General features: G+C 38.0%; 1 long non-coding RNA gene across 2 annotated transcripts; it reads right to left on the bottom strand.

Annotated features, from left to right (window-relative positions):
* Positions 1-7,532: 7,532 nt before the first annotated feature.
* LOC143272142 (uncharacterized) lies at positions 7,533-18,294 on the bottom strand. Of its 2 annotated transcripts, XR_013049580.1 has the most exons (4): positions 18,158-18,294; positions 13,617-13,704; positions 8,405-8,430; positions 7,533-8,072 (listed from the first exon to the last, which is right to left on the bottom strand). It is a non-coding gene; the product is annotated as an uncharacterized LOC143272142 (long non-coding RNA). The 2 variants fall into 2 exon arrangements; XR_013049579.1 differs by lacking the exon at positions 7,533-8,072 and having other exon boundaries at positions 8,287-8,430.
* Positions 18,295-19,624: the final 1,330 nt, after the last annotated feature.

Below are 19,624 nucleotides of genomic sequence, written 5' to 3' on the forward strand. Positions count from 1 at the left end.
GAGGTCTGCTCTGACTGAAGTTGATCTACCCAGTGTCACCACTGGAAAACACTGATTTTCCTGCTTCTAACAGCTATTGGTTGCAAATAGATTTCTGGTTAGGAGGAAGAATTTGATGATTTTATTTTCCACTGTGATAGGAAAAATTTCAAGGACTATGATTATCTTCTTGCACAACACAGAGGCTGGGTCACTTTATTTCCCTCAGGCCTTAAAATATCTTGTCAAAGAATATTTAAATATATATTCCATTGATGGTGGGTTTTTAACATCAGCTTTGTCAAGTTTGATTTTTAAAGATTACATTTAAAAGGTATCTAACTCTGTCCTCTACAAGGTACAAATTCAGTATCTCTGAATGATTTACTTGAATTCCTTTCCTTGTTTTCCAAATAATTATTTGGCATTAAAAATTAATAAAAATCTCTTGTGACAATGGTTAATACTTTCTGGGGAGATGAACTGGGCAGCACAGAGCTTAGCTGTGCCATTTGCTGGCAGAGGGGTCATGAGCAAAGCATTTAACTGTTTTCTAAAAGTTGATAACCTCATCAGTCATTTAGCAGAATGGAAACTAGAGGATCCCCTGCATTCCAATGCTCTCATAAAAACTGCATTCTTATTGTTTTATGTATAGTTTTGCTGTTAATTTTCCTTATTTGGCATTTGGATTGGTCACTGGCACATGATAATAATCTGTGTATTTTAAAAAAATATTTGGAGACTCATAAGTACGAAAATTTCTTTCAAAAATTTCAGTTTCTAGAACTTCATGTAGTAAACTTGTCTACAGAAATTCTTAAATATTTGTAATGTTACAGAGGAACTTTGGGTAACTGTCCAGGCAGGCAGCTGTCTCTGTCATTTCCAGGATTTTGGAAGTTGCTTACAATGTATTTCCTGTTTACTTAGGTAATATTATTTCATTCTGGGGTCTTTGATGTAGTTGAAGACTAGATAGTTATAATTTCCCTTAGTTATGATAAAAGATAAGTTAGATATGAAACCTTAGACTCACAAATATAGGATAAATAGAATATTTTCTTTGAAATTGCCAACTATAAATAGACTAGATACTGGAACTGTAATTCTTGCTTGATAACTGTTTTGTTATATATAATTTTACTATGTTAAAGTTGAAATTTTCCTTTTTTAATTTTTTTAAATTTAATTTAACAATATAATTTAGTTCTATATATCAGCCACAGATTCCCTTGTTCTCCCCTCCCACCCCCCTCCCCTTCCCCCCAGACTACCCCCCATTCCCACCTCCTCCAGGGCAAAGCCTCCCGCAAGGATTGAGATCAACCTGGTAGACTCAGTCCAGGCAGGTCCAGTCCCCTCCTTCCAGGCTGAGCCAAGCATTCCTGCATAAGCCCCAGGTTTCAAACAGACAACTCATGCACTGAGCACATGACCCGGTCCCCACTGCCTGGATGTCTCCCAAACAGATCAAGCCACTCAACTGTCTCACCCATTCAGAGGGCCTGATTCAGTTGAGGGCCCCCTCAGCCATTTGTTCATAGTTCATGTGTTTCCATTCGTTTGGCTATTTGTCCCTGTGCTTTATCCAACCTTAGTCTCAACAATTCTCGCTCATATAAACCCTCCTCTTTCTCGCTAATTGGACTCCTGGAGCTCCACCCGGGACCTAGCCGTGGATCTCTGCATCCAGTTCCCTCAGTCACTGGAAGGGGTTTCTAGCATGACAGTTAGGGTGTTTGGCCATCCCATCACCAGAGTAGGTCAGTTCCGGCTGTCTCTCAACCATTGGAAATTTTCTTTCTTTCTTTCTTTCTTTCTTTCTTTCTTTCTTTCTTTCTTTCTTTCTTTCTTTCTTTCTTTCTTTCTTTCTTCCTTTTTTTTTTTTTTAAGATTTATTTATTTATTATGTATACTGCATGTATTCCTGCAGACCAGAAGAGGGCACCAGATCTTATTACAGATGGTTGTGAGCCACGATGTGGTTGCTGGGAATTGAACTCAGGACCTCTGGGAAGAGCAGTCAGAGCTCTTAACCTCTGAGCCATCTCTCCAGCCTGGAAATTTTCCTTTTTAATTATACAGAAAAGGGGAAATACTATGGAATAATGTTTTTATACACTGTTTTAATAAAATGCTGATTGGCCAGTAGCCAGGCAGGAAGTATAAGTGGGACAAACAGACAAGGAGAATTCTGCAAAGAGGAAGGCTGAGTCAGGAGACACCAACCTGCCATCCAGAGAGCAGCATGTAATGGCACACAGGACACGTGGAAACATATAGATTAATAGAAATGGGCTGAGTTTAAATGTAAGAACTAGTCAGTAGTAAGCCTGAGCTTATGGCCATAGTTTAAAAATATTAGCCTGTGTGTATTTATTTGGGTCTGAGCAGTTGTGGGAACAGCAGGTGAGAGAGATTTGTCCTGACCGTTCACCGAGGGCCAGGTGAGACACAGGGCAACTTTCAGCTACAGTTGTTAGCTTGGTGTTTTTGTGGGGCTCCTAACAGTGAAAGTGGAGGTGTCTCTGACTCTTTTGCCTGCTCTTGGGACTCTCCCTTCTACTCAATTGCCTTGTCTTGCTTTAGCATGAGGGTTTGTGTCTATCTCATTGTGCAGTGTTCACTTGGTATCACTGGGAGGTCTGCTCTGTTTTTGAAGGGCAATGGAGGATGAATGTATCTGAGGGAGAGTGAAAGTGTGTGTGGAGAACTGTAAGGAGTGGAGGGAGGGGAAACTGTGGTCAGATGTATTGTATGAAAGAATAATAAAAATATAAATAAATTAAAAACCAGTGGCATTAATCAGTGGGAAATTATATACATTTTAGTACTCCACAATAAAACTTTCTTAGTCCTTTTCCTTCCTTGATATGTTAGAAATATAATTTCAATGAAGTTAATACAATATTGAATTTTAAGTAAGATTGTTTAACCATCATTTAATTGTGTTACTTTATACTAAGCATAAATGTAATTGAACTGAAGAAAGAGCTAATGTTCTGAGAATTTACTTGTTAAGCTCTGAGCATCTAAGAAAAGAGGTGGCAGGATTTTGAACATAGGTGGCTAGACTTCAGAGCTGTCTGCCACTTGGAAGGCAGAAAAGTCTCTGACAGCATTCTTTTCAACAGGAAGTAGGGCAACAGCTGAACGCTTACTTGCTTAGTGTCGGTAGCTTAAACTCCACCGTTGTATTGTTTAAGCCTCTCATTACCACTCCTGGCACCTCTGCCTTGTGCTATAAACCCACTTGCACTTGGACACAGTTCGGCTGTGGGATTTATATAACTCAGGAGCAGAAATGGCCATTTTTTTCAGTTTACCTGAATTGAGGCTTTTCTTACAAGCAGCCTGCTGAGTTTTTCAGATCTGAGTATTTAATTACAGAATTCTCCCTCATCTTTAGCTTTATTTCTATTTCTCCTCAAATAATATTTATAACAGACTGATAGTATTCTTCTCATTAACATGCAATACCAAAATTGTCTTGAATTTGTATTTTAAGAAATTGAGTACTCCAATTCAACAGCTACTTTGATAATGAAAGATTTTTAAGTATCTAAATAAGCAAACAAAATATGAACCATTGAACTCCAAATGTTTCCTCTCAAGAATGTTTGGATCTTAATACTTTATGCAGAGAAATAACTCCTTGGGCCTTTAATAGCTATTACTCCAATAGTTTGAAAGCCTCGTTAAATGGAATTGAGCCTATTTCTTTGTTAGTGAACTTAATACTTTCTTTGATATCTAATGATTTGAATGACATACCCATTGAGTCTAATTTGACCATTTTTGAAACATTCATAGGGAAGAGCCTCAGTGCAACAAGAGAATACTGACATCAGTAGTCTCCAGATGAAGTGAGGTGTTAGAATCACCTACAGAGTTTCTGTTCTAATAGCAATCAAGCAGATTCTTCAGAGGAGGGGCACCTATAGTAACAAGGAAGCATGAATGGATGCTCAAAGGTCCATATCCAAATTCTTAGAAGTTGTGAATTCAGGTGTCAGAGAGGGGCAAGTGATCACACCTCTCCTGGCTTTGCAAGCAGTCAAGAAAGAGCCAACAATGAAGGACAGCAGGTGGAGGCTGGAAGCTAGAGCAGACAAGAAACAGAATCCTTCCAAAACCCTTGCTGAGCCCATACCCTCCCTGGCATCTTGATGCTAATTACTTGAGATGCACTTGACCTTCTGACCCCACGACTGCAAAATGTGGACTGTTATTTGCAGCTGCATTTTAAAATAGGAAAAAATCAGAACTTAACAAAGGGCCTAATCCTCACTTGCTTTTTGCTGTTGTTTTAAGATTTACTGTTTATTTATTTGGTGTATGTCTGTGTGTCTGTGTCTGTGTACATTTGCCCACGAATGACTCCAAAGTCCAGAAAAGGGTGTCCGATATCTTGGAGATGGAGTTACAGGAAGTTGTAAGCCACTGGAAATTGGTTCTGGGAGGTCCCAGAACCAAACTCAGATCCTACCGGTTTTCTTAAACATGGAGCCATCTCTCCAGGCTCAAACCGCAACTCTTTTTAAGATTTGATTTGAAGGTGGGACCAGTCTGGATTTTGATGACTAGCTATGCAGTTGAATCACTTAGGAATCTACATTCACCAGGCGAAATTCACATTTCTATTTAAAAAAATATTAACTTAGAAGTTAGACTTGGTGGTACATCCTTGTAATCCCATCACTCAACAACTGGAAGCAGAAGGAGCAGAAGCTTAAGGTTAGATGACAAGAGCACCTGCCTCAAACAAAGAGAAAGCAGTTATCAGTTGTGTAATCTGCATCACTGTTCAGATGGGAGCCACCGACAGAATGTCTCAGCTTTGTCTAACTAACGTTCCTAGCCACTGAGTAACAAGCTCCAAATCCATGCATACTGTCTGCTCTAACCACTGTCCAGCATAAATACTGCCTTAATCAGCAATATTTATTTAAATTCCATGTAGAGTCTGTTCATTTTGGTTTTGAACATGATCATTACAATTTGCTGACCATTTTCTTGCTTTTCTCCCCCATTGGAAAAACAATTATTAGAAATGAAAGGAGCCAATTAAACAAAACCATCAATGGCAGTGAACTTCTGTTTGGCAAGTTGATCCTAAGGACTAAGAATAAAAAATTAATAAAGCTATTCCACATTTAAAAGTCATGAATATATTAGACATTTTTAGAATTATAAACGCTACTTATTTCTGAAATTTTTAGAGTATTGAGAGCATTACAATATTTGAGCAGAAACCATCACATCTTATTAACTAATTTTGAAAGATTTTCTTCTATATATTTCATTCATGAGAGGAGACATATTCCTAGCTTTATGACAGTGTTATGAATAAGCATTTATTGCTGAGAGGAAGCTGCACCAATAATTAGAGTACTTGGTAGATGAACCACGAGTCAGTGGATAAAATACAGTGTGTTTACGTATGTATGCTATATTCCATATGAAAAACCTGTTTGCACATCAGACCTTTTCTCCCTCTCTTTTTAAATCAAAGACCATTCTAAGACAACTGAAATGTCAACATACTTTGACATTTTGGTGACATACTTAGGGAGAAGTAAAAAGACACCAAAACAAAGCTATAAAATTCAGTAGAAGATTTATTTATAAAACATTCAGATTCTGAGAGTTCACAAAATAAAGATAAATAACAAACCTGTTCCCTTATGTTCAGACACTTGCCATTTCTGGCTGTCCACATTTAAAGGGCTATTAATCTGTGTATATGCTAAACATTTCAAACTTTCTGTTTCCCATTCCCCTGGGTGTCGGAATGAAGGGAACATAGACCTGAAGACAAAGTAGCGCCTAGCTGTGTGATACTCAGCATAAACCATAAAGTCTCATCAATTTCTGTTCGACAGCGTAAGAGTTTGACCTGCATGTCTACCCCTCAAGCTTGAGAACAAACCAAATAACAATGTGTGGGACAGTCCTTTGAAAATAGCAAAACAGCATGTAAACAATTACTGCATGTAGCCATCTGGACTGTGAGAGTAACCTATGCCTGTACGCTAACTGCCCTGGTACTGACTACCCTAAAACAAATAGGTTGTAGTTTTTTAGGTCAAAAAGCATGAACTAGGCTTAATGAAGTCCTCTGTTTCACGGGCTTCCAGCAGGTTGCTCTGGTTATCACCGTTTCCTTAGTTTTGGGAAGATTTGCTTCCAAGTTCACTCACAATTGCTCTTGTTAGAATTTAGTTACTCTTGGGTCTCTATAAAAGAACCTAAATTTCTCACTTGCTGTTGACTGAAGTCTGTCCACAGTTCCCTGGCACATGAACTGCCAATATATCAGCTGTCTTAATCAAAGTTTTGCAATCAAGAAGGCAAAAGAAAGTGTACTAAGATAGACATAAATCCTCTATACTCTAATCATAGAAATGATAATGAACATTTTTGCCTTATCCTATTTATTGGAATAAAGGTACCAGGATTATCCTGGGATACATGGGAAATGATACATGGTGGCATAAATATTAGGGATGGGAGATATTGAGGGTAATTTTGGGATCTGCCTATTTCATGGGTCATTCTGATTCTTTTAATCCCTAAGTAAATCCTGGGCTTGGTTCCTTCTGAGTCATCAAGAGGAGGTTTCTGTCTTTCTATGAACCTCCACTCACATGAAGGGCAATCTTCAGGGTGTGATTCAGCAAGAATCTCCTTTTGGTAATTTTCCTCATTAGGTGAAGTCTTACTGCCTAACTTTCCAAATCATTTGACATTCATGCGTGACATTTGACATTCATGACACAATTTTCTGCCTCTTGATTATAGTCTTCAGACCTGTCCATTTATCAGTGTTCTAAAGAAAGAGGTTAGGATTTATATCTATTTATAGTCTCCCAATGGGTGGAGGAAATAAATGCACATACAGTTAACAATACATGTGATTATTAAGTGGAATTGATGAAATTCAGGGATATTGCATGCATACTTTAAAAGTAGATATATTATGATTTCCTTTCAGCTAAAGGGATCACACACACACACACACACACAGAGAGAGAGAGAGAGAGAGAGAGAGGGTCAGTCAATAATTTCAGCTCTGGGATAGTGCTGTTTCAGGGATTCTTGCCAGCTTTTTGTTTTTCGAAGGACATTTGTGGTCTGATCTTCTAATGGATTGATTCATCGAGAGCATGAACCTGCAGAAAATAATGGAACAATCTGACCTCAATGGTTAGTTCTGGGATTTTCTGGCGCCCATGCACGACAAGTGCATACTTCTGCCAAGAATTTCTCTGTAACTGCACACTTCTAGCTATTAAAATGTTCTAGAGCAGGCTAAATATTAAAACAGTTTCCCTGGAGTATACATTTTAATAAGAAATCCCTTATTTATTTTAACTTATTAAAAACTTTCTATTGTGTGGGTGATTAATTTTCAGCCATATTCTATTTATGCATAAATAAACCTATCTGCCACAAATATTGTTTAAATATATTCAAGGCCATAAAGAGTATCTAGGGCCCTATAAAATACCAAACCAGTACAACCTGAACAAGGAATTACACCTTAGTGAGACATTTGTATTTTATAAAGTTTGGTCAAACACTTTTGCATCCCAGAAGCTAACGGAAGACGTTCATGCAAAATATTTCAAAGACTTCCCGAGAACACTTACGTGTTAATAGATGGCTGCAAGTGGCCCCCAGGGGCTTTACACTGGAGTCAATTTACTTTTAGTTTTCTTCACTAAACACAACTCAAAGCTGTCTCACGTAGAATTGGCTTCAGGGAAATTCACTGGTATTTGTCTATATATCTCTTCTTCGGGCATTTTCAGCTCCACTTCTTGTCTGTTATTCTGGGAGACTCTCAGGTGTCTCAACTGAATCAGGCTATTCAGAGCTTTTCCTTTTCCATGTCCTCGGGGAAACGGTCACCATTCAAAGCTAGGGTTTTTGCTAGGGAGATGGGCCTTATTCCAGTGTTTTCAGTGGTCCACGTATTCCACAGCATTACGGCAACAAAGGTTCTGAATCTTAGGAAGCAGACATCTTCCTTTTGATGGTTCATTGCACCTTAAGCTTCAGTGTGATGAAGGCAGGAATCATTACTAATAGAAAAAAAAGTGGGAAAAATGTAGGTATTATTTTAGTGAAAAACTCATTGGTAGTAGTCAATACGTCACTGAATAAATTACCTTTCATTCACTTGAAAAAATTTTGTAAGCATTACTGGGTGTAGTTTTTGTTTGTTTATTTATTTACTTGGTAATAAGAAAAACAAGGAAATACATACATTTCCAGCTCTCATGCATCTCACACTGTCTTGAAATAGATGAATAAATAATTAACCGGATTTGCATTATGCCGACTAGTGGTGAGTATAAAAAGAAATGCTGGAAACCAAAGGGTAACTGCCAGAGATGAGGGTGCATGCACTTACAGAAAAGACAACCTTTGACGGGTGACCTGAAAAAGCAGATGATAAGTTTATGTCAATGTTAATAATAAAAAGAATTTATGTGAGTACAGAAAAAAATCTGAAAGAAATGGGAAATATATAAATACAAATGAGGGAGAAAGTTGTATCAACAAAAAACTGTATGGAGATTCAAGTAGGATATGTGGAGTGAGCAGTGAACACTGTGGAGTGGATCATACTTGGGCTGTTAGTGCACTGTCTGGACCATGGTCCAGACCTGGGCAAGGTACTTTCTATTTTCATTTATATTACTGTGATAACAACATCCTGATCAAATTAATTTGGATAAGGAAAGGATTAATTTCCATTTAAAATTCTGGATTTCATCACTGATGGAAGTCAAAGCAAAAACTTGAAGGTGGGCTTGCTTGTTATTCCACATAGCATTATCTCTGACCAAGGAACTCACCCTACAGCTGAAGAGGTACAGCCAGGTCCGTGGAAGATGTTGCTGCTTCTGGCTCACAGGTGAGCATATACTCAGGCAGCTTCCTCATACAGTTCAGTATCACCCACTGAGGTGGCACCACTCATAGTGTGGTAGTGGGCTAGCCTACATCAATTACAAGTCAGGAGAATCCCCACAGCCATCCATTCAGGGCAATCTGACATAGAAGATTCCTCAACTGAGGCTCCCCCGCGCCACCCCCCCCCCCCCGAGGAAGGCTGTGTTGAGTTGACAGTCAAAGCTAACCAGGGTATAAACCACTGAAGGGAGTGCATTAGAGCTGTGAGAAAAGGAATGTGTACAACTGTCAAACTGGAACACAGAACATTTGGGTGCACGTGCGGGAAGTCTCGAAGCTATCAGATAAAGGCACACATGAGTCATGGTGAACTGGCCCCTGTTCTCTAGTGGCTTTGTAATAACCTCAACACTTTGTCTTGTTCTTTTAAGTCTTTGTTTCTAAACCATGGACATAATAACAACCAAAAATTGCAAACTAGTACAGGTGAAGCCATATGTTTGAGTTCTTATTGCGTGTTCCCCATCATGCAAGGAACCTTATTCATATCCACCATCAGCAATCCCTCACAACTCCATTGCATAGACAGTATTACTGTCATTTTACAGCGAAGAAACCATTCTTTACAAAAGATAAAAGATGCTTCTTAAGTTTTCCAAGGCAATAAATATCATGGAGGCTGAAATGTGGACACTGTGAAGGAAACCGAGATCTAAAAGAAGATAGATTCTGGACATTAATCAGGAACACACTGAACACAGAAAGGTGTGTTTCTTACTAATGCCAAAGTCCAAACTGGAGCTTTCAGAATGGACTTGCAAAGTAGGAGGTGGATTTGCTGAAGTCGAGGGGGAGGAATTACTGGCATTAAGCTATGTACCTTGAGTAGATTGGACACTGGTCAGAGTTCATTTCTGTAAGAAAGCTAGAAGGAAGAAGGAGGGAAGCATAACTTGATATTCAGCTACCTTTGAGGGAGCAGGGTAGCCTATGGACATCTTTAGGAACCTGTGAGTTCTTTACCTATTAGCTACATCAAATATGGTCTCCTCTGGATTCTTAAATTCAGACTATAAAGAAACATTTTCTGTTCAGCTTAATTACAAATAAAAGAATTCTACTCTTGAAGTTCATTTAAAACATAGAAATCATTTCACATTAATTTTTATGATCGATGTCTGCTTTGTTCCTGAAACATAAACTTTACTCAAAAGAAGCTCTCTACTAGAAATGTAAGGTTCAAAATTATAAACTCTGGGGACTGGAGAGATAGCTCAGACATTAAGAGCACTGGCTGCTCTTCCAGAGGTCTTGAGTTCAATTCCCAGCAACCACATGGTGGCTCACAGCCATCTCTAGTGGGATCTGATGCCCTCTTCTGGCATAAGGACATATATAAAGATAGAGCACTCATACATAAAAATAAATAAATAAATCTTTTAAAAAATTATAAACTCTGAGCTCAGTAGAAAGCAAGAAAAGAGAAGGTTCTAATTATAAGATGATTAACTTAATTAATCAATTAATGAAATAATATATTAATTAATATAATAAAATAAAGGTGCAATTAAAATTTCAGATGCTAGAAGGTGGAAATCTTTATTCACAACCAAAGTTTTAATGGCCAACATCTCTCCTGAGACCCAGAGCGAAAGATATTTCCAATGGAAACCCTGTGGGTTATGGTCCCAAATAACCTTGCTGTTTCATATGCACAACTAAATTCAGTATAGTTCCCCACTCTTACATATCCAGACAGTCAAACACTTTGATTGTTCCTCATGCATTCTCTGTCCTCATCATTCCCCACATCCAATCAGCTTGGACATGCAGATATCATCTTTATTAGTGCACGTGCAATTTTGATAGATTTTTCCAGACTGGCATGAACCTCTGTCATCAGCCCTGACTTAGAGGGCTGGAAACACAATGTGTCTATATTAATGAATGAGGCTACATGATGTGGGCCTGGTGGATCCATGCAAACATTCTTGAACTTTATTCAAAAAAATTGTCTCCTTTTAAGGATAAATATACCAGTTCTAATTCCAATTTGTTTTCCTGTGAGTTTCTCTGTTACAAGTTGTGATGGCCTAAAGTGTGGTGAGGGGATAATTCAAGTATTTTTCTTAGATCTGCTTCAAGCCCTAGCCAGTGTTTTTGAGAAATTAAATGACATATGTGAGATATTGATATATTAAAGTGTTATCTTTGGCTTTTCATGTTTAACTGATGACTTAACAATTACTATGTACTATAGATATTCCATAGAGGCCCATAATTAAAATTGAGTGTGCTCCTGGGAAGGTAAATGGTTTTTGAAAAAGTTTTCAAGATGTATCTTTTGATTATGTGTGTGCTCTTGGAGGCTAGAAAGAGTGTCACATGCCCTGGAGCTGAAGTTCCAGGTGGTTGTGAACCCCTGATGTGGGTCATAGGAACAGAACTTAGTACTCTGGACAAACAGTGCTCTGAACCATGAAGCTCTCTTGTTAGCCCCAGCTTTTGAAATTAAAAAGGGGAGAAAAGCTTTCCATGTTGTATAAGAGGGAAAATCCAGAACATCCTGGGTGCCTTATGTGCATGATTATTTGTTTATTTAAGAAGATGTAAAATAGAGCCACATTATTCAAAGTGTTTGTATGCTGAGAGGAAGAGGGAGACTTACAGATACTTGTGTCACAAGCAATCAAAATCCTAAAGTCTCTCAGTTTGGAAACTTGTGAGAAGAGTGGTGACAGATGATGATGATGATGATGATGATGATGATGATGATGATGATGATGTGTGTGTATGTGTGTGTTATGTGTGTGCACTTACACTTGCTATATTACATGCACATGGCTGTGTGGTTGTGCATGCCAGTTCATGAGAAGTCCAGATGAGGACAATGAGCATCTTCCAATAGACTCCTTCCCTCTGTGGTTCTCTGAGCCAGTATCTTTCCGTTTTGACTAGGCAAGCTGGTTAGTGCAGTACTAGAATCTGCCGTCACTGAGCCTCAGAGCTGGGGTGATAAACATATGCAGCCATATCTGGCTTATTATACTTGCCAGGATTTGTAAAATGCACAGCTGGAGCTCTTTTTACCCAACTGAGCCGTCTCCTTAGCCCCAGGTTTTATGATGGTGAGAGTAGATCCTCTAATCAATAAGATACCTGGAGTGAGTTAGTCTCTATGGGATAAACTGGCAGGTCTCTGAGAAACTGTATTTCGAGGCCTTGGTCCCATGTCTTTACCAGTTTTCTTCAGACCTGGGCTAAGGCTAGTGGCTCCAATGGTCAACTTGAAGATGTGTAGAGTGAATAGGATTCTCATTTCTATGACCTGCATAAACATCAGAATGTGGACTTAAACTGAATTGTTATTGGCTTTGTCAACTACAATTATTGGCAGCTAGGGCCTGATTTTAATTTGATTAAAAATAATAAAGAAACATGAGTTATCTGGCATTCAGAATGTTGTGGAGCAATTTGTACTTATTACCCACAAAATATTCATAGCAATCAATAGCTTAGCTGAAATCAGATGTCTAGAAAAATAAATGGCTCATTTTAAATGTTGATAGGATATTTAAAAACATGAGCTCTTGAGATTCTGGTAGCACTAATTTCTTTTATGTTTCAAGGAATAGTGAATTCAAGCTTTCTCGTGCCAGAAAACAATTAACCCTGGATATTGTCCATGCACTATCCTGAATTCATTTCAATTCTTCTTAATTTGTATACCTCCATAAATCAATGTCCTCAGTGAAGATCAATTGGTTTCCCTATTTTGTTGGAAATTTCATGTGCTACTTCTTAAGATCTCTTCTAGCAGTGAAAATTAGTAGAATAAAAAAGTCAATCAGTACTTTCCCCTTACCTAAGAAATGTCTGTCTGTCTGTCTCTATATGGAACACACACACAATCACACACAATCACACACACACACACACACACACACACACACACTACATATTATATGTGGATAGTGTAATATGTGCGTGCATATCCAATAACCTATCATGGTTTGTACATACACATATACACTGACACTGTGGTCACTGCAAGATATCCATCTAGAGATAGTGTTAGGTAGATAGATTATATCTATAGGAGAGAGAGAGAGAGAGAGAGAGAGAGAGAGAGAGAGAGAGAGAGAGAGAGAGAGAGAATTCAATATTCTTTCCATTGAGTCTAACATAAAGATTAGGAGATCAGCACTTACTGTGTGTGGTTTTATATAACCAGTCTGTCTACCACAAAGCCCTTTCCTATATTTATGTTATAGTGTGCTACTATTCAGAGAAACTTTATGAATAGTAAAAACTCTTGTTTTATCATGTAAAACATTCTGCTTTATTTTCCAAGCATAGTTTATTTGCTTTAGAAAAAAATTACTTGTAGCTCTATAATTTTTACCTAAGTCCAGAGCTCTAAATTTCATGAAAGTCTTCCTGAGACCTCTTTATTGGGGAGATACAGTTCTTTCAGTGGCTATTGCACAGTGCATAGAAAGTTTGCAATGATTATCTGAAGGAAAAAAATTGTTGCAAGTGGGATGAACAAGTAAACAGCTTGCTTAAATTCACAAGGCAAATCCCAAGAAAGGCATCATGGAATTAGTATGTTGTTCTGTACAGAAAGTCTCGGGTCTTCCTTATATTTTCTCAAAAGCAGTGAGAATTTCATAGACTCTCACTTGTCAGCTGCTGTTTCTTACCTGTGCTTCTCAAAGACGGCCTTCTCTATGACTCAGCATCTCCTGCCTGGGTTGTGAAATGCAGAATGCTGGGATCACCCAAGGATTTCTGATTCACAAAGTCAGAACAAAGAGAAATACAAAGAATAAAAAATGAAGTTTCCTGTCTATCATGTGTCATTATTATGTAAGGTATCTTCACATCCACTCCCAGTAGATCCCCTCATATTAAGAAGGAGGCACTATCCCTGTTATGTCACCTGGAGTGGACTGTCTGCATTGCTAAAGCTTGCCAGGCAATGCTCACATCCCTGTTTTGAGGAAGAGCTGAGAACAGACTTCACTTTGAGAACGAAATACCAGTACCATCCTTGGTGCAAAATGAGGTCTGTAGGAACTACATGGAAGACTTTTGACAAGTACAAATCCCAGGCCTTGTGCTGGAGACTCTGCTTCTTCCAATCTCAGCTGGGGTCACTGTGGCCATTTTTCACAAGCTCCCACACGTCACAACATGACAAGTTTTCCGTCAGAGTTGACGTCTTCTTCTATTTACACATGGGGCATACGTTTTTGTTTGTTTGATTGGTTGGTTTGTTTTGCTTTCCCCTAGGCTTGAAAACTCAGAATAAATTAGACAATAAAGCAACTCCGTGATATGAAGAAGAACACAGTAAGTAGATCTGTCTCTTGGGAAAATAATGGTTCATTTGATTTGGATTAGCTGAGAAAACATGGTGTATATATTTACCCATTCCCTTCCAAAGAATGATAACACTGTTTTTGGGGGGTTTTATATGTCCTTAAAAACCAGTGAAAATCATCACAGTTAAGATTTCACATATGGGCAGTAATAAACATAGTTCTCTATAATAATTATGTTTTTTTGTTATCTAGCACTTTAAAAACTCACTAGGCAAAATCATCATAACTGTTTTTATTTTAAATTTATCAAAGTTATATGCAAAATAAACATCTAAGATTTGAGAAATAGGGCAGTGGATGCTCATATAACATTTTGATGATGGATTATAATCAATTGCTTGCTAAGGAGTGCCTTTCCTAGGCATTTATCTTGGCCATGTGAATCTTGGTGTGTATATTCCCTCGTATTCAATGTTCATCTACATACAAAGCAGATTTTCCTTTATAGTCAGTAGTTTTGTGAATTTTACATTCAGCATACAGTTATCCTTTAAAATACATTTCATGACAATAAATTCTAAACCAAGATTAGCTGTTTGCTTAGAGATAATGAAAGAAAAATCAAAGCTGCATCTTCTATAACTATTTCAGTTACATAATATCAAATTGAGTTCATGTTTATTTTGGTCAATGCAGCAAGAAGGTGTAGCCTGAAGATAGGCTAGGATGAGCCAAATTGAGTAAAATGTGTCTTTACATAATTACTTTTCTAAATACCATCAACTTTTCTGGTATTCTTTATATTAAATATTTTTCAAAAGTTGAATAATGTTCAAGGAGATGTAATTTTCCAAATAAGATACACATACTGTAGCTTAAAATTTTTAATAACCATTCAGACAGGATGATGTGTGAAGTGATGCTTACAATTTTATTTTCCTTTAAAACAAAGCTCTACATTTTTTTCTATCACTACTAAAAGATTCCATTCCCTGAATTACCAAGGATAAAAATTTGTCATATTTCTGACACAAACATAAATCATGTGAAAATACAGGCAACTTTGGCTTGGTAAACATTTGAGACTAAGTCTTGAAAACAGTGACTTTCAATAAATTTTTGTCTTATTTTGATAGGACGGTGATTTTGCTCAATTGACAAATACTCCTTTTAAAGGGTCACATACTCAATAGGCACATCATATAATTATAGGTCAAAAGCACAGGGTTAAGTGCTGAAGCAATGCAAGATTTAATGGCAAATTTCTTGCCATTAAAGGCCTCCCTTTTTACAAGGTAAAGTAGGGCTATTCAAGGATGCTTAGGACAAAGTACGGGGGTGGGGTGGGGTAGGAATTGATTCAGAGTTCATGCAGTGTATGTCGGGATGTAATTGTGAAACTAAAGTAAGCATGCTTGTTGCAGTCCAATGAGTGAGAGAATTATGCACCCAGAGAAGAGTCTCTCAGAGCAGATTTATTAGAATAACAGAAAATTGTTTTTTTGTGGATGGACTTGATGGGTAATATGCTGGAAAGTGGAGCAGAAATGGACCAGAATGCAAAGGTCACCAGGTTCTTGAATGTTAAACATAGGTGCATTTTTATTTAATACAGTTAAAATACAGATAACTTCTCTATTCATGTGATAGATGTTTTTGCTAAGCACCTTCTGGCCATTCATTCCCTTTCTTTGCAGATGCAGATGGTACTCCAAATGTGCCAAGTCACGTGCGAGAAAGAAACCACTAGGTGGCAGAACTGCACCAGATTCTCTGGCGTGATCCAGAGGTTGAACCCCAGAAACATTCAGTCAAGTCTTACTCAGAGCGGCTTGGCTTTCGTCTGACATTAAGCCCAGAAGCCTCAGTGGGCTCTTTATTTTTTTTTCAACTTATTCCAATGGACATAGGCTATTGAGTGAATACTACATGGAAATATATCCTAAATTATTTCTTTGATTACAATGCAATAAAGGCACATCAACAGACAGCAAATTTTCATATAATTAACTCCTAACTTAGCAGAGTATAAAAATAATTTAAAATGTCACTCTAATTTCATTTTGCAATTTTTTCCTGCTACCATAATAGAGTGAATCCATCACAATATGGTCCATCATCACAGCAGAAAATAGGGAGTCTAATGATACTCTGTCAGCAAACTCCTAGAATGGACTTACTCATCTAATCTACCAACTGGTTGTTACTGTGCTGTTGGTTATACTAACAGTAGATAGGTGGATTCTCTTGTTCTGGTTTTATAGAATGTGCTGATCAAGGCTCAAGGATGCCACAGGAACTTCAGATTTGCTGGTGTAGAATGAGCTAGTGTTGAGAACAGGCTGCTTAGACTAAATAGTTCAAGAGTTATTTTTTGATGTAATGCAAATGTCTGGTTAAATTGAGGCAGCCTCTATGTTTAAATATGGAGATTGCTTATTTTGTCTTTTTTAGTGAATAGTACATTGATCAACTTCATTCATTAAATACATTAATTGATTATCCATTATTAATTTGATGAACTGTATCTAAACAAGACCTTCTGGTGATATAATCATTGTCTCATTCTGGCTTTGTATCATTGCATAATGATAAGATAATTAATACTCCAAAAATACAGTCAATAGCCTGCAGCCCCAGTTGAGGTCAAGATAGCCTTAGAACTGAATTACGGGATGTTTCTATACATTTCCACTTAGTAAAGGGATTAAGTAGACAACAATTAACTTTGAATGTATGCAAGCCTACCAGGATGAAAAATTCAGAGTCCTATGTGAGAAATTTGTGTTAATCCTTTTAGTTTGCCTTGTTACTGACCGTAAGTGATATGGAAAAATGTTATAATTACATTTGTATTTTTGGAGAGAGTTTTAGACTCTCCAAGCTATACTAATGCATACACGCACACACATACACAACATGTGGACCTCTTTAAATATTAGAATCCCAAAGCAACAAGCAACCAGCAATTATGATTTTCAAATTACATGTGAATAAAAAGAAGTGGGAACAATCGTGAGACCCAACTCCTTTACAGGAACTGTTATTCGCTCTGCCTTGTTGCCTGCTGTGTGTCAGGGACTTTTGGCTGGCCATGCATAATCAATGAAGACTTGGGTTTCTCTTTGTGAAAAGGTTACTCAGGGAGGCATCAAAGCTGAATGCAGTGTGTTCTTAAGGCTCCACTTCTTCTCTTTCCCCCGTCCTTCTTCCCTCCCTCTTTTTTCCCTTTTACCCCCTTGCTTGCTGACATTCTCCTAAACTGAGGCAAAAAATATACAAACTTGACAGAAAAATATGCTTCTGTGGTTCCCCCTCCACTTGTTTATTCAAAAATCATCATAAAATATCCACAAATTGAGCATATGTATGTACATATATAGTTCTATAAGACTTTTTTTTTGCTAAATAATAGCTTTGAAGTCCTTGTAGATTTGAATTCCAGGCTTCTGAACAACAAACCAGTCTATGTGATTGTAATGTTTCATTTTTTAAAGACTTAATGTTTTTTATTTTTGAGGATTTCAGAGTATACAATAAAATATTATTATATGTACCCTCATATGTGCTATAAACCTCAAGCATACCCTCTTTCAACTTCACTGCTTTTTTTAAATGTCCTACTAAATCCAGTTAGTGCTGCTCACATATAGATATATACAGATGTGAGGTTACCTATCGGAACATGGGAAACCTACTAGTAGTGGCCACACATCCAGAGAAGAGGACCTCCTCCTCTCCCCAGAAGCTATCAATTGCAAACTGCTCCTGTGTAAAGCCTGGGACCCAGTCTATTCTAGGATGTCAGCTGGCTTGAGCTGGCACAGATAACCACAGCTGCTAAGAGTTCAGGAGTATAAAGCCATGCCACATCCAGATGAGTTTCATAGCACTCTTCCTCAGCCTTCAGCTCTTACATTGTTTTCCATCTTCTTCCATGGTGTTCCCTGAGCCTGGGTGATGGAGGCTTGATATGGGTATCCCACTTGGGGCTGAACCCTCCACTTCTTACTCTTAGCACTTTGACTGGCTCTACATTTCTCCCTTGACTGCTGCCCACTGCAAAAAAAAAAAAAAAAAAAGCTTTTGTGATGAAAGATGAGAGCTGCTCAAGTCTATGGGTATAAGAGTAAATATTTAGTAGGACTCTAAGAGGATGACCCTTTAGCAGAACAACGGCAGATTCTCCTCTGGGTCCTACGGCATCCCATCCATGCAGTGCCAGACATGAAATTACCTCCTGTGGAGCAGACCTAAAATCCAGTGGTTAGTTATTCCATCAGAGTCATGCCACATTTGTACCAGTTGGCACTGTCTTGCCTGGCAGTTGGATACTGAAGCACGTAGATTCCAGAAGTGGGTAATCATGTTTTTTCTCCTCTAGCAGCTTGCAGAGCACTGTCCAGCAATATGAAAATTAGCCAGCAGTAAGGAAGTTTCTGGGTTAGTTTTAGATTGAGTTCTCTATGTCCTGTTGTCAAAGAATGTAGCATCTTGAGCAATAGGGTGTTAGCATGTAGTTTTGGTGGGTGATCAAGGGCAATAAGCATTTCTTGCATTATTTTGAAGACCCCTGGGAACTCTCTGACCAGTAACTTGTAGAAAGCTACCCCTAATAATCCATGTCATCTGGGAGAGTTATTGTGGGGTGACTGTTCTATCTACCCACACACTCTCATTTTCTTTAAGATGTATTTTGAAGTTAGCTTACTAACCAGTGGGTTTCCTTAAGGCTTTTTCATAAATCTTTAGTTTGGAACAACCCTTCCATGACCTCTTCTCTCTCCCTATGCCCCATCCTCTTCCCAATTTCTGCTTAAGATTTCTACCCTCATTTTAGTCCCATCTGTCTTCTATTTCACTATCTCACCAACTGTTTTTTTTTAAGTTGGGTTTTGAGATAATAAGCTTTATTTTTCTTTGTGCACATGCATGTTTATGTATGTGAGTGTATGCCATGTGCATGTAGTTTCCTGAGGAGGGCAGAAGAGGATGTCAGATTTCCTGAAACTGTTGTTACAGGCTGGTGTGAGCTATCTGGTATGGGTGCTGGGAACCAAACTTGGATCTTCTGGAAGCAGTAAGAACTCTTAACCTCTGAGTCATCTCTCTAGACACATGAAATGTGTTTTTCACTGTATATAAAATCCTTCTTTCCTATTACTAAATACTCAATAAAAAAACCCTTTGTTATCTTAAAGAAAACAGAAGTGTAATTGTACACATGACCACTTGACTTCAAAGTACAATGTAGTGAAATGAAAGTCTGTAGATGTAACCAACTGTCTTATTAAATAAGAAACACAGAACCAATGTAAAAGAGAAAGCCAAGAGGTCAGAGCTCAGAGTAAAAATCTTACCCTTCCTCCTGCGGTGCTCCTAGC

The sequence above is a fragment of the Peromyscus maniculatus genome, chromosome 3, assembly GCF_049852395.1.
Source record: "Peromyscus maniculatus bairdii isolate BWxNUB_F1_BW_parent chromosome 3, HU_Pman_BW_mat_3.1, whole genome shotgun sequence".
NCBI classification, from domain to species: Eukaryota; Metazoa; Chordata; class Mammalia; order Rodentia; family Cricetidae; genus Peromyscus; species Peromyscus maniculatus.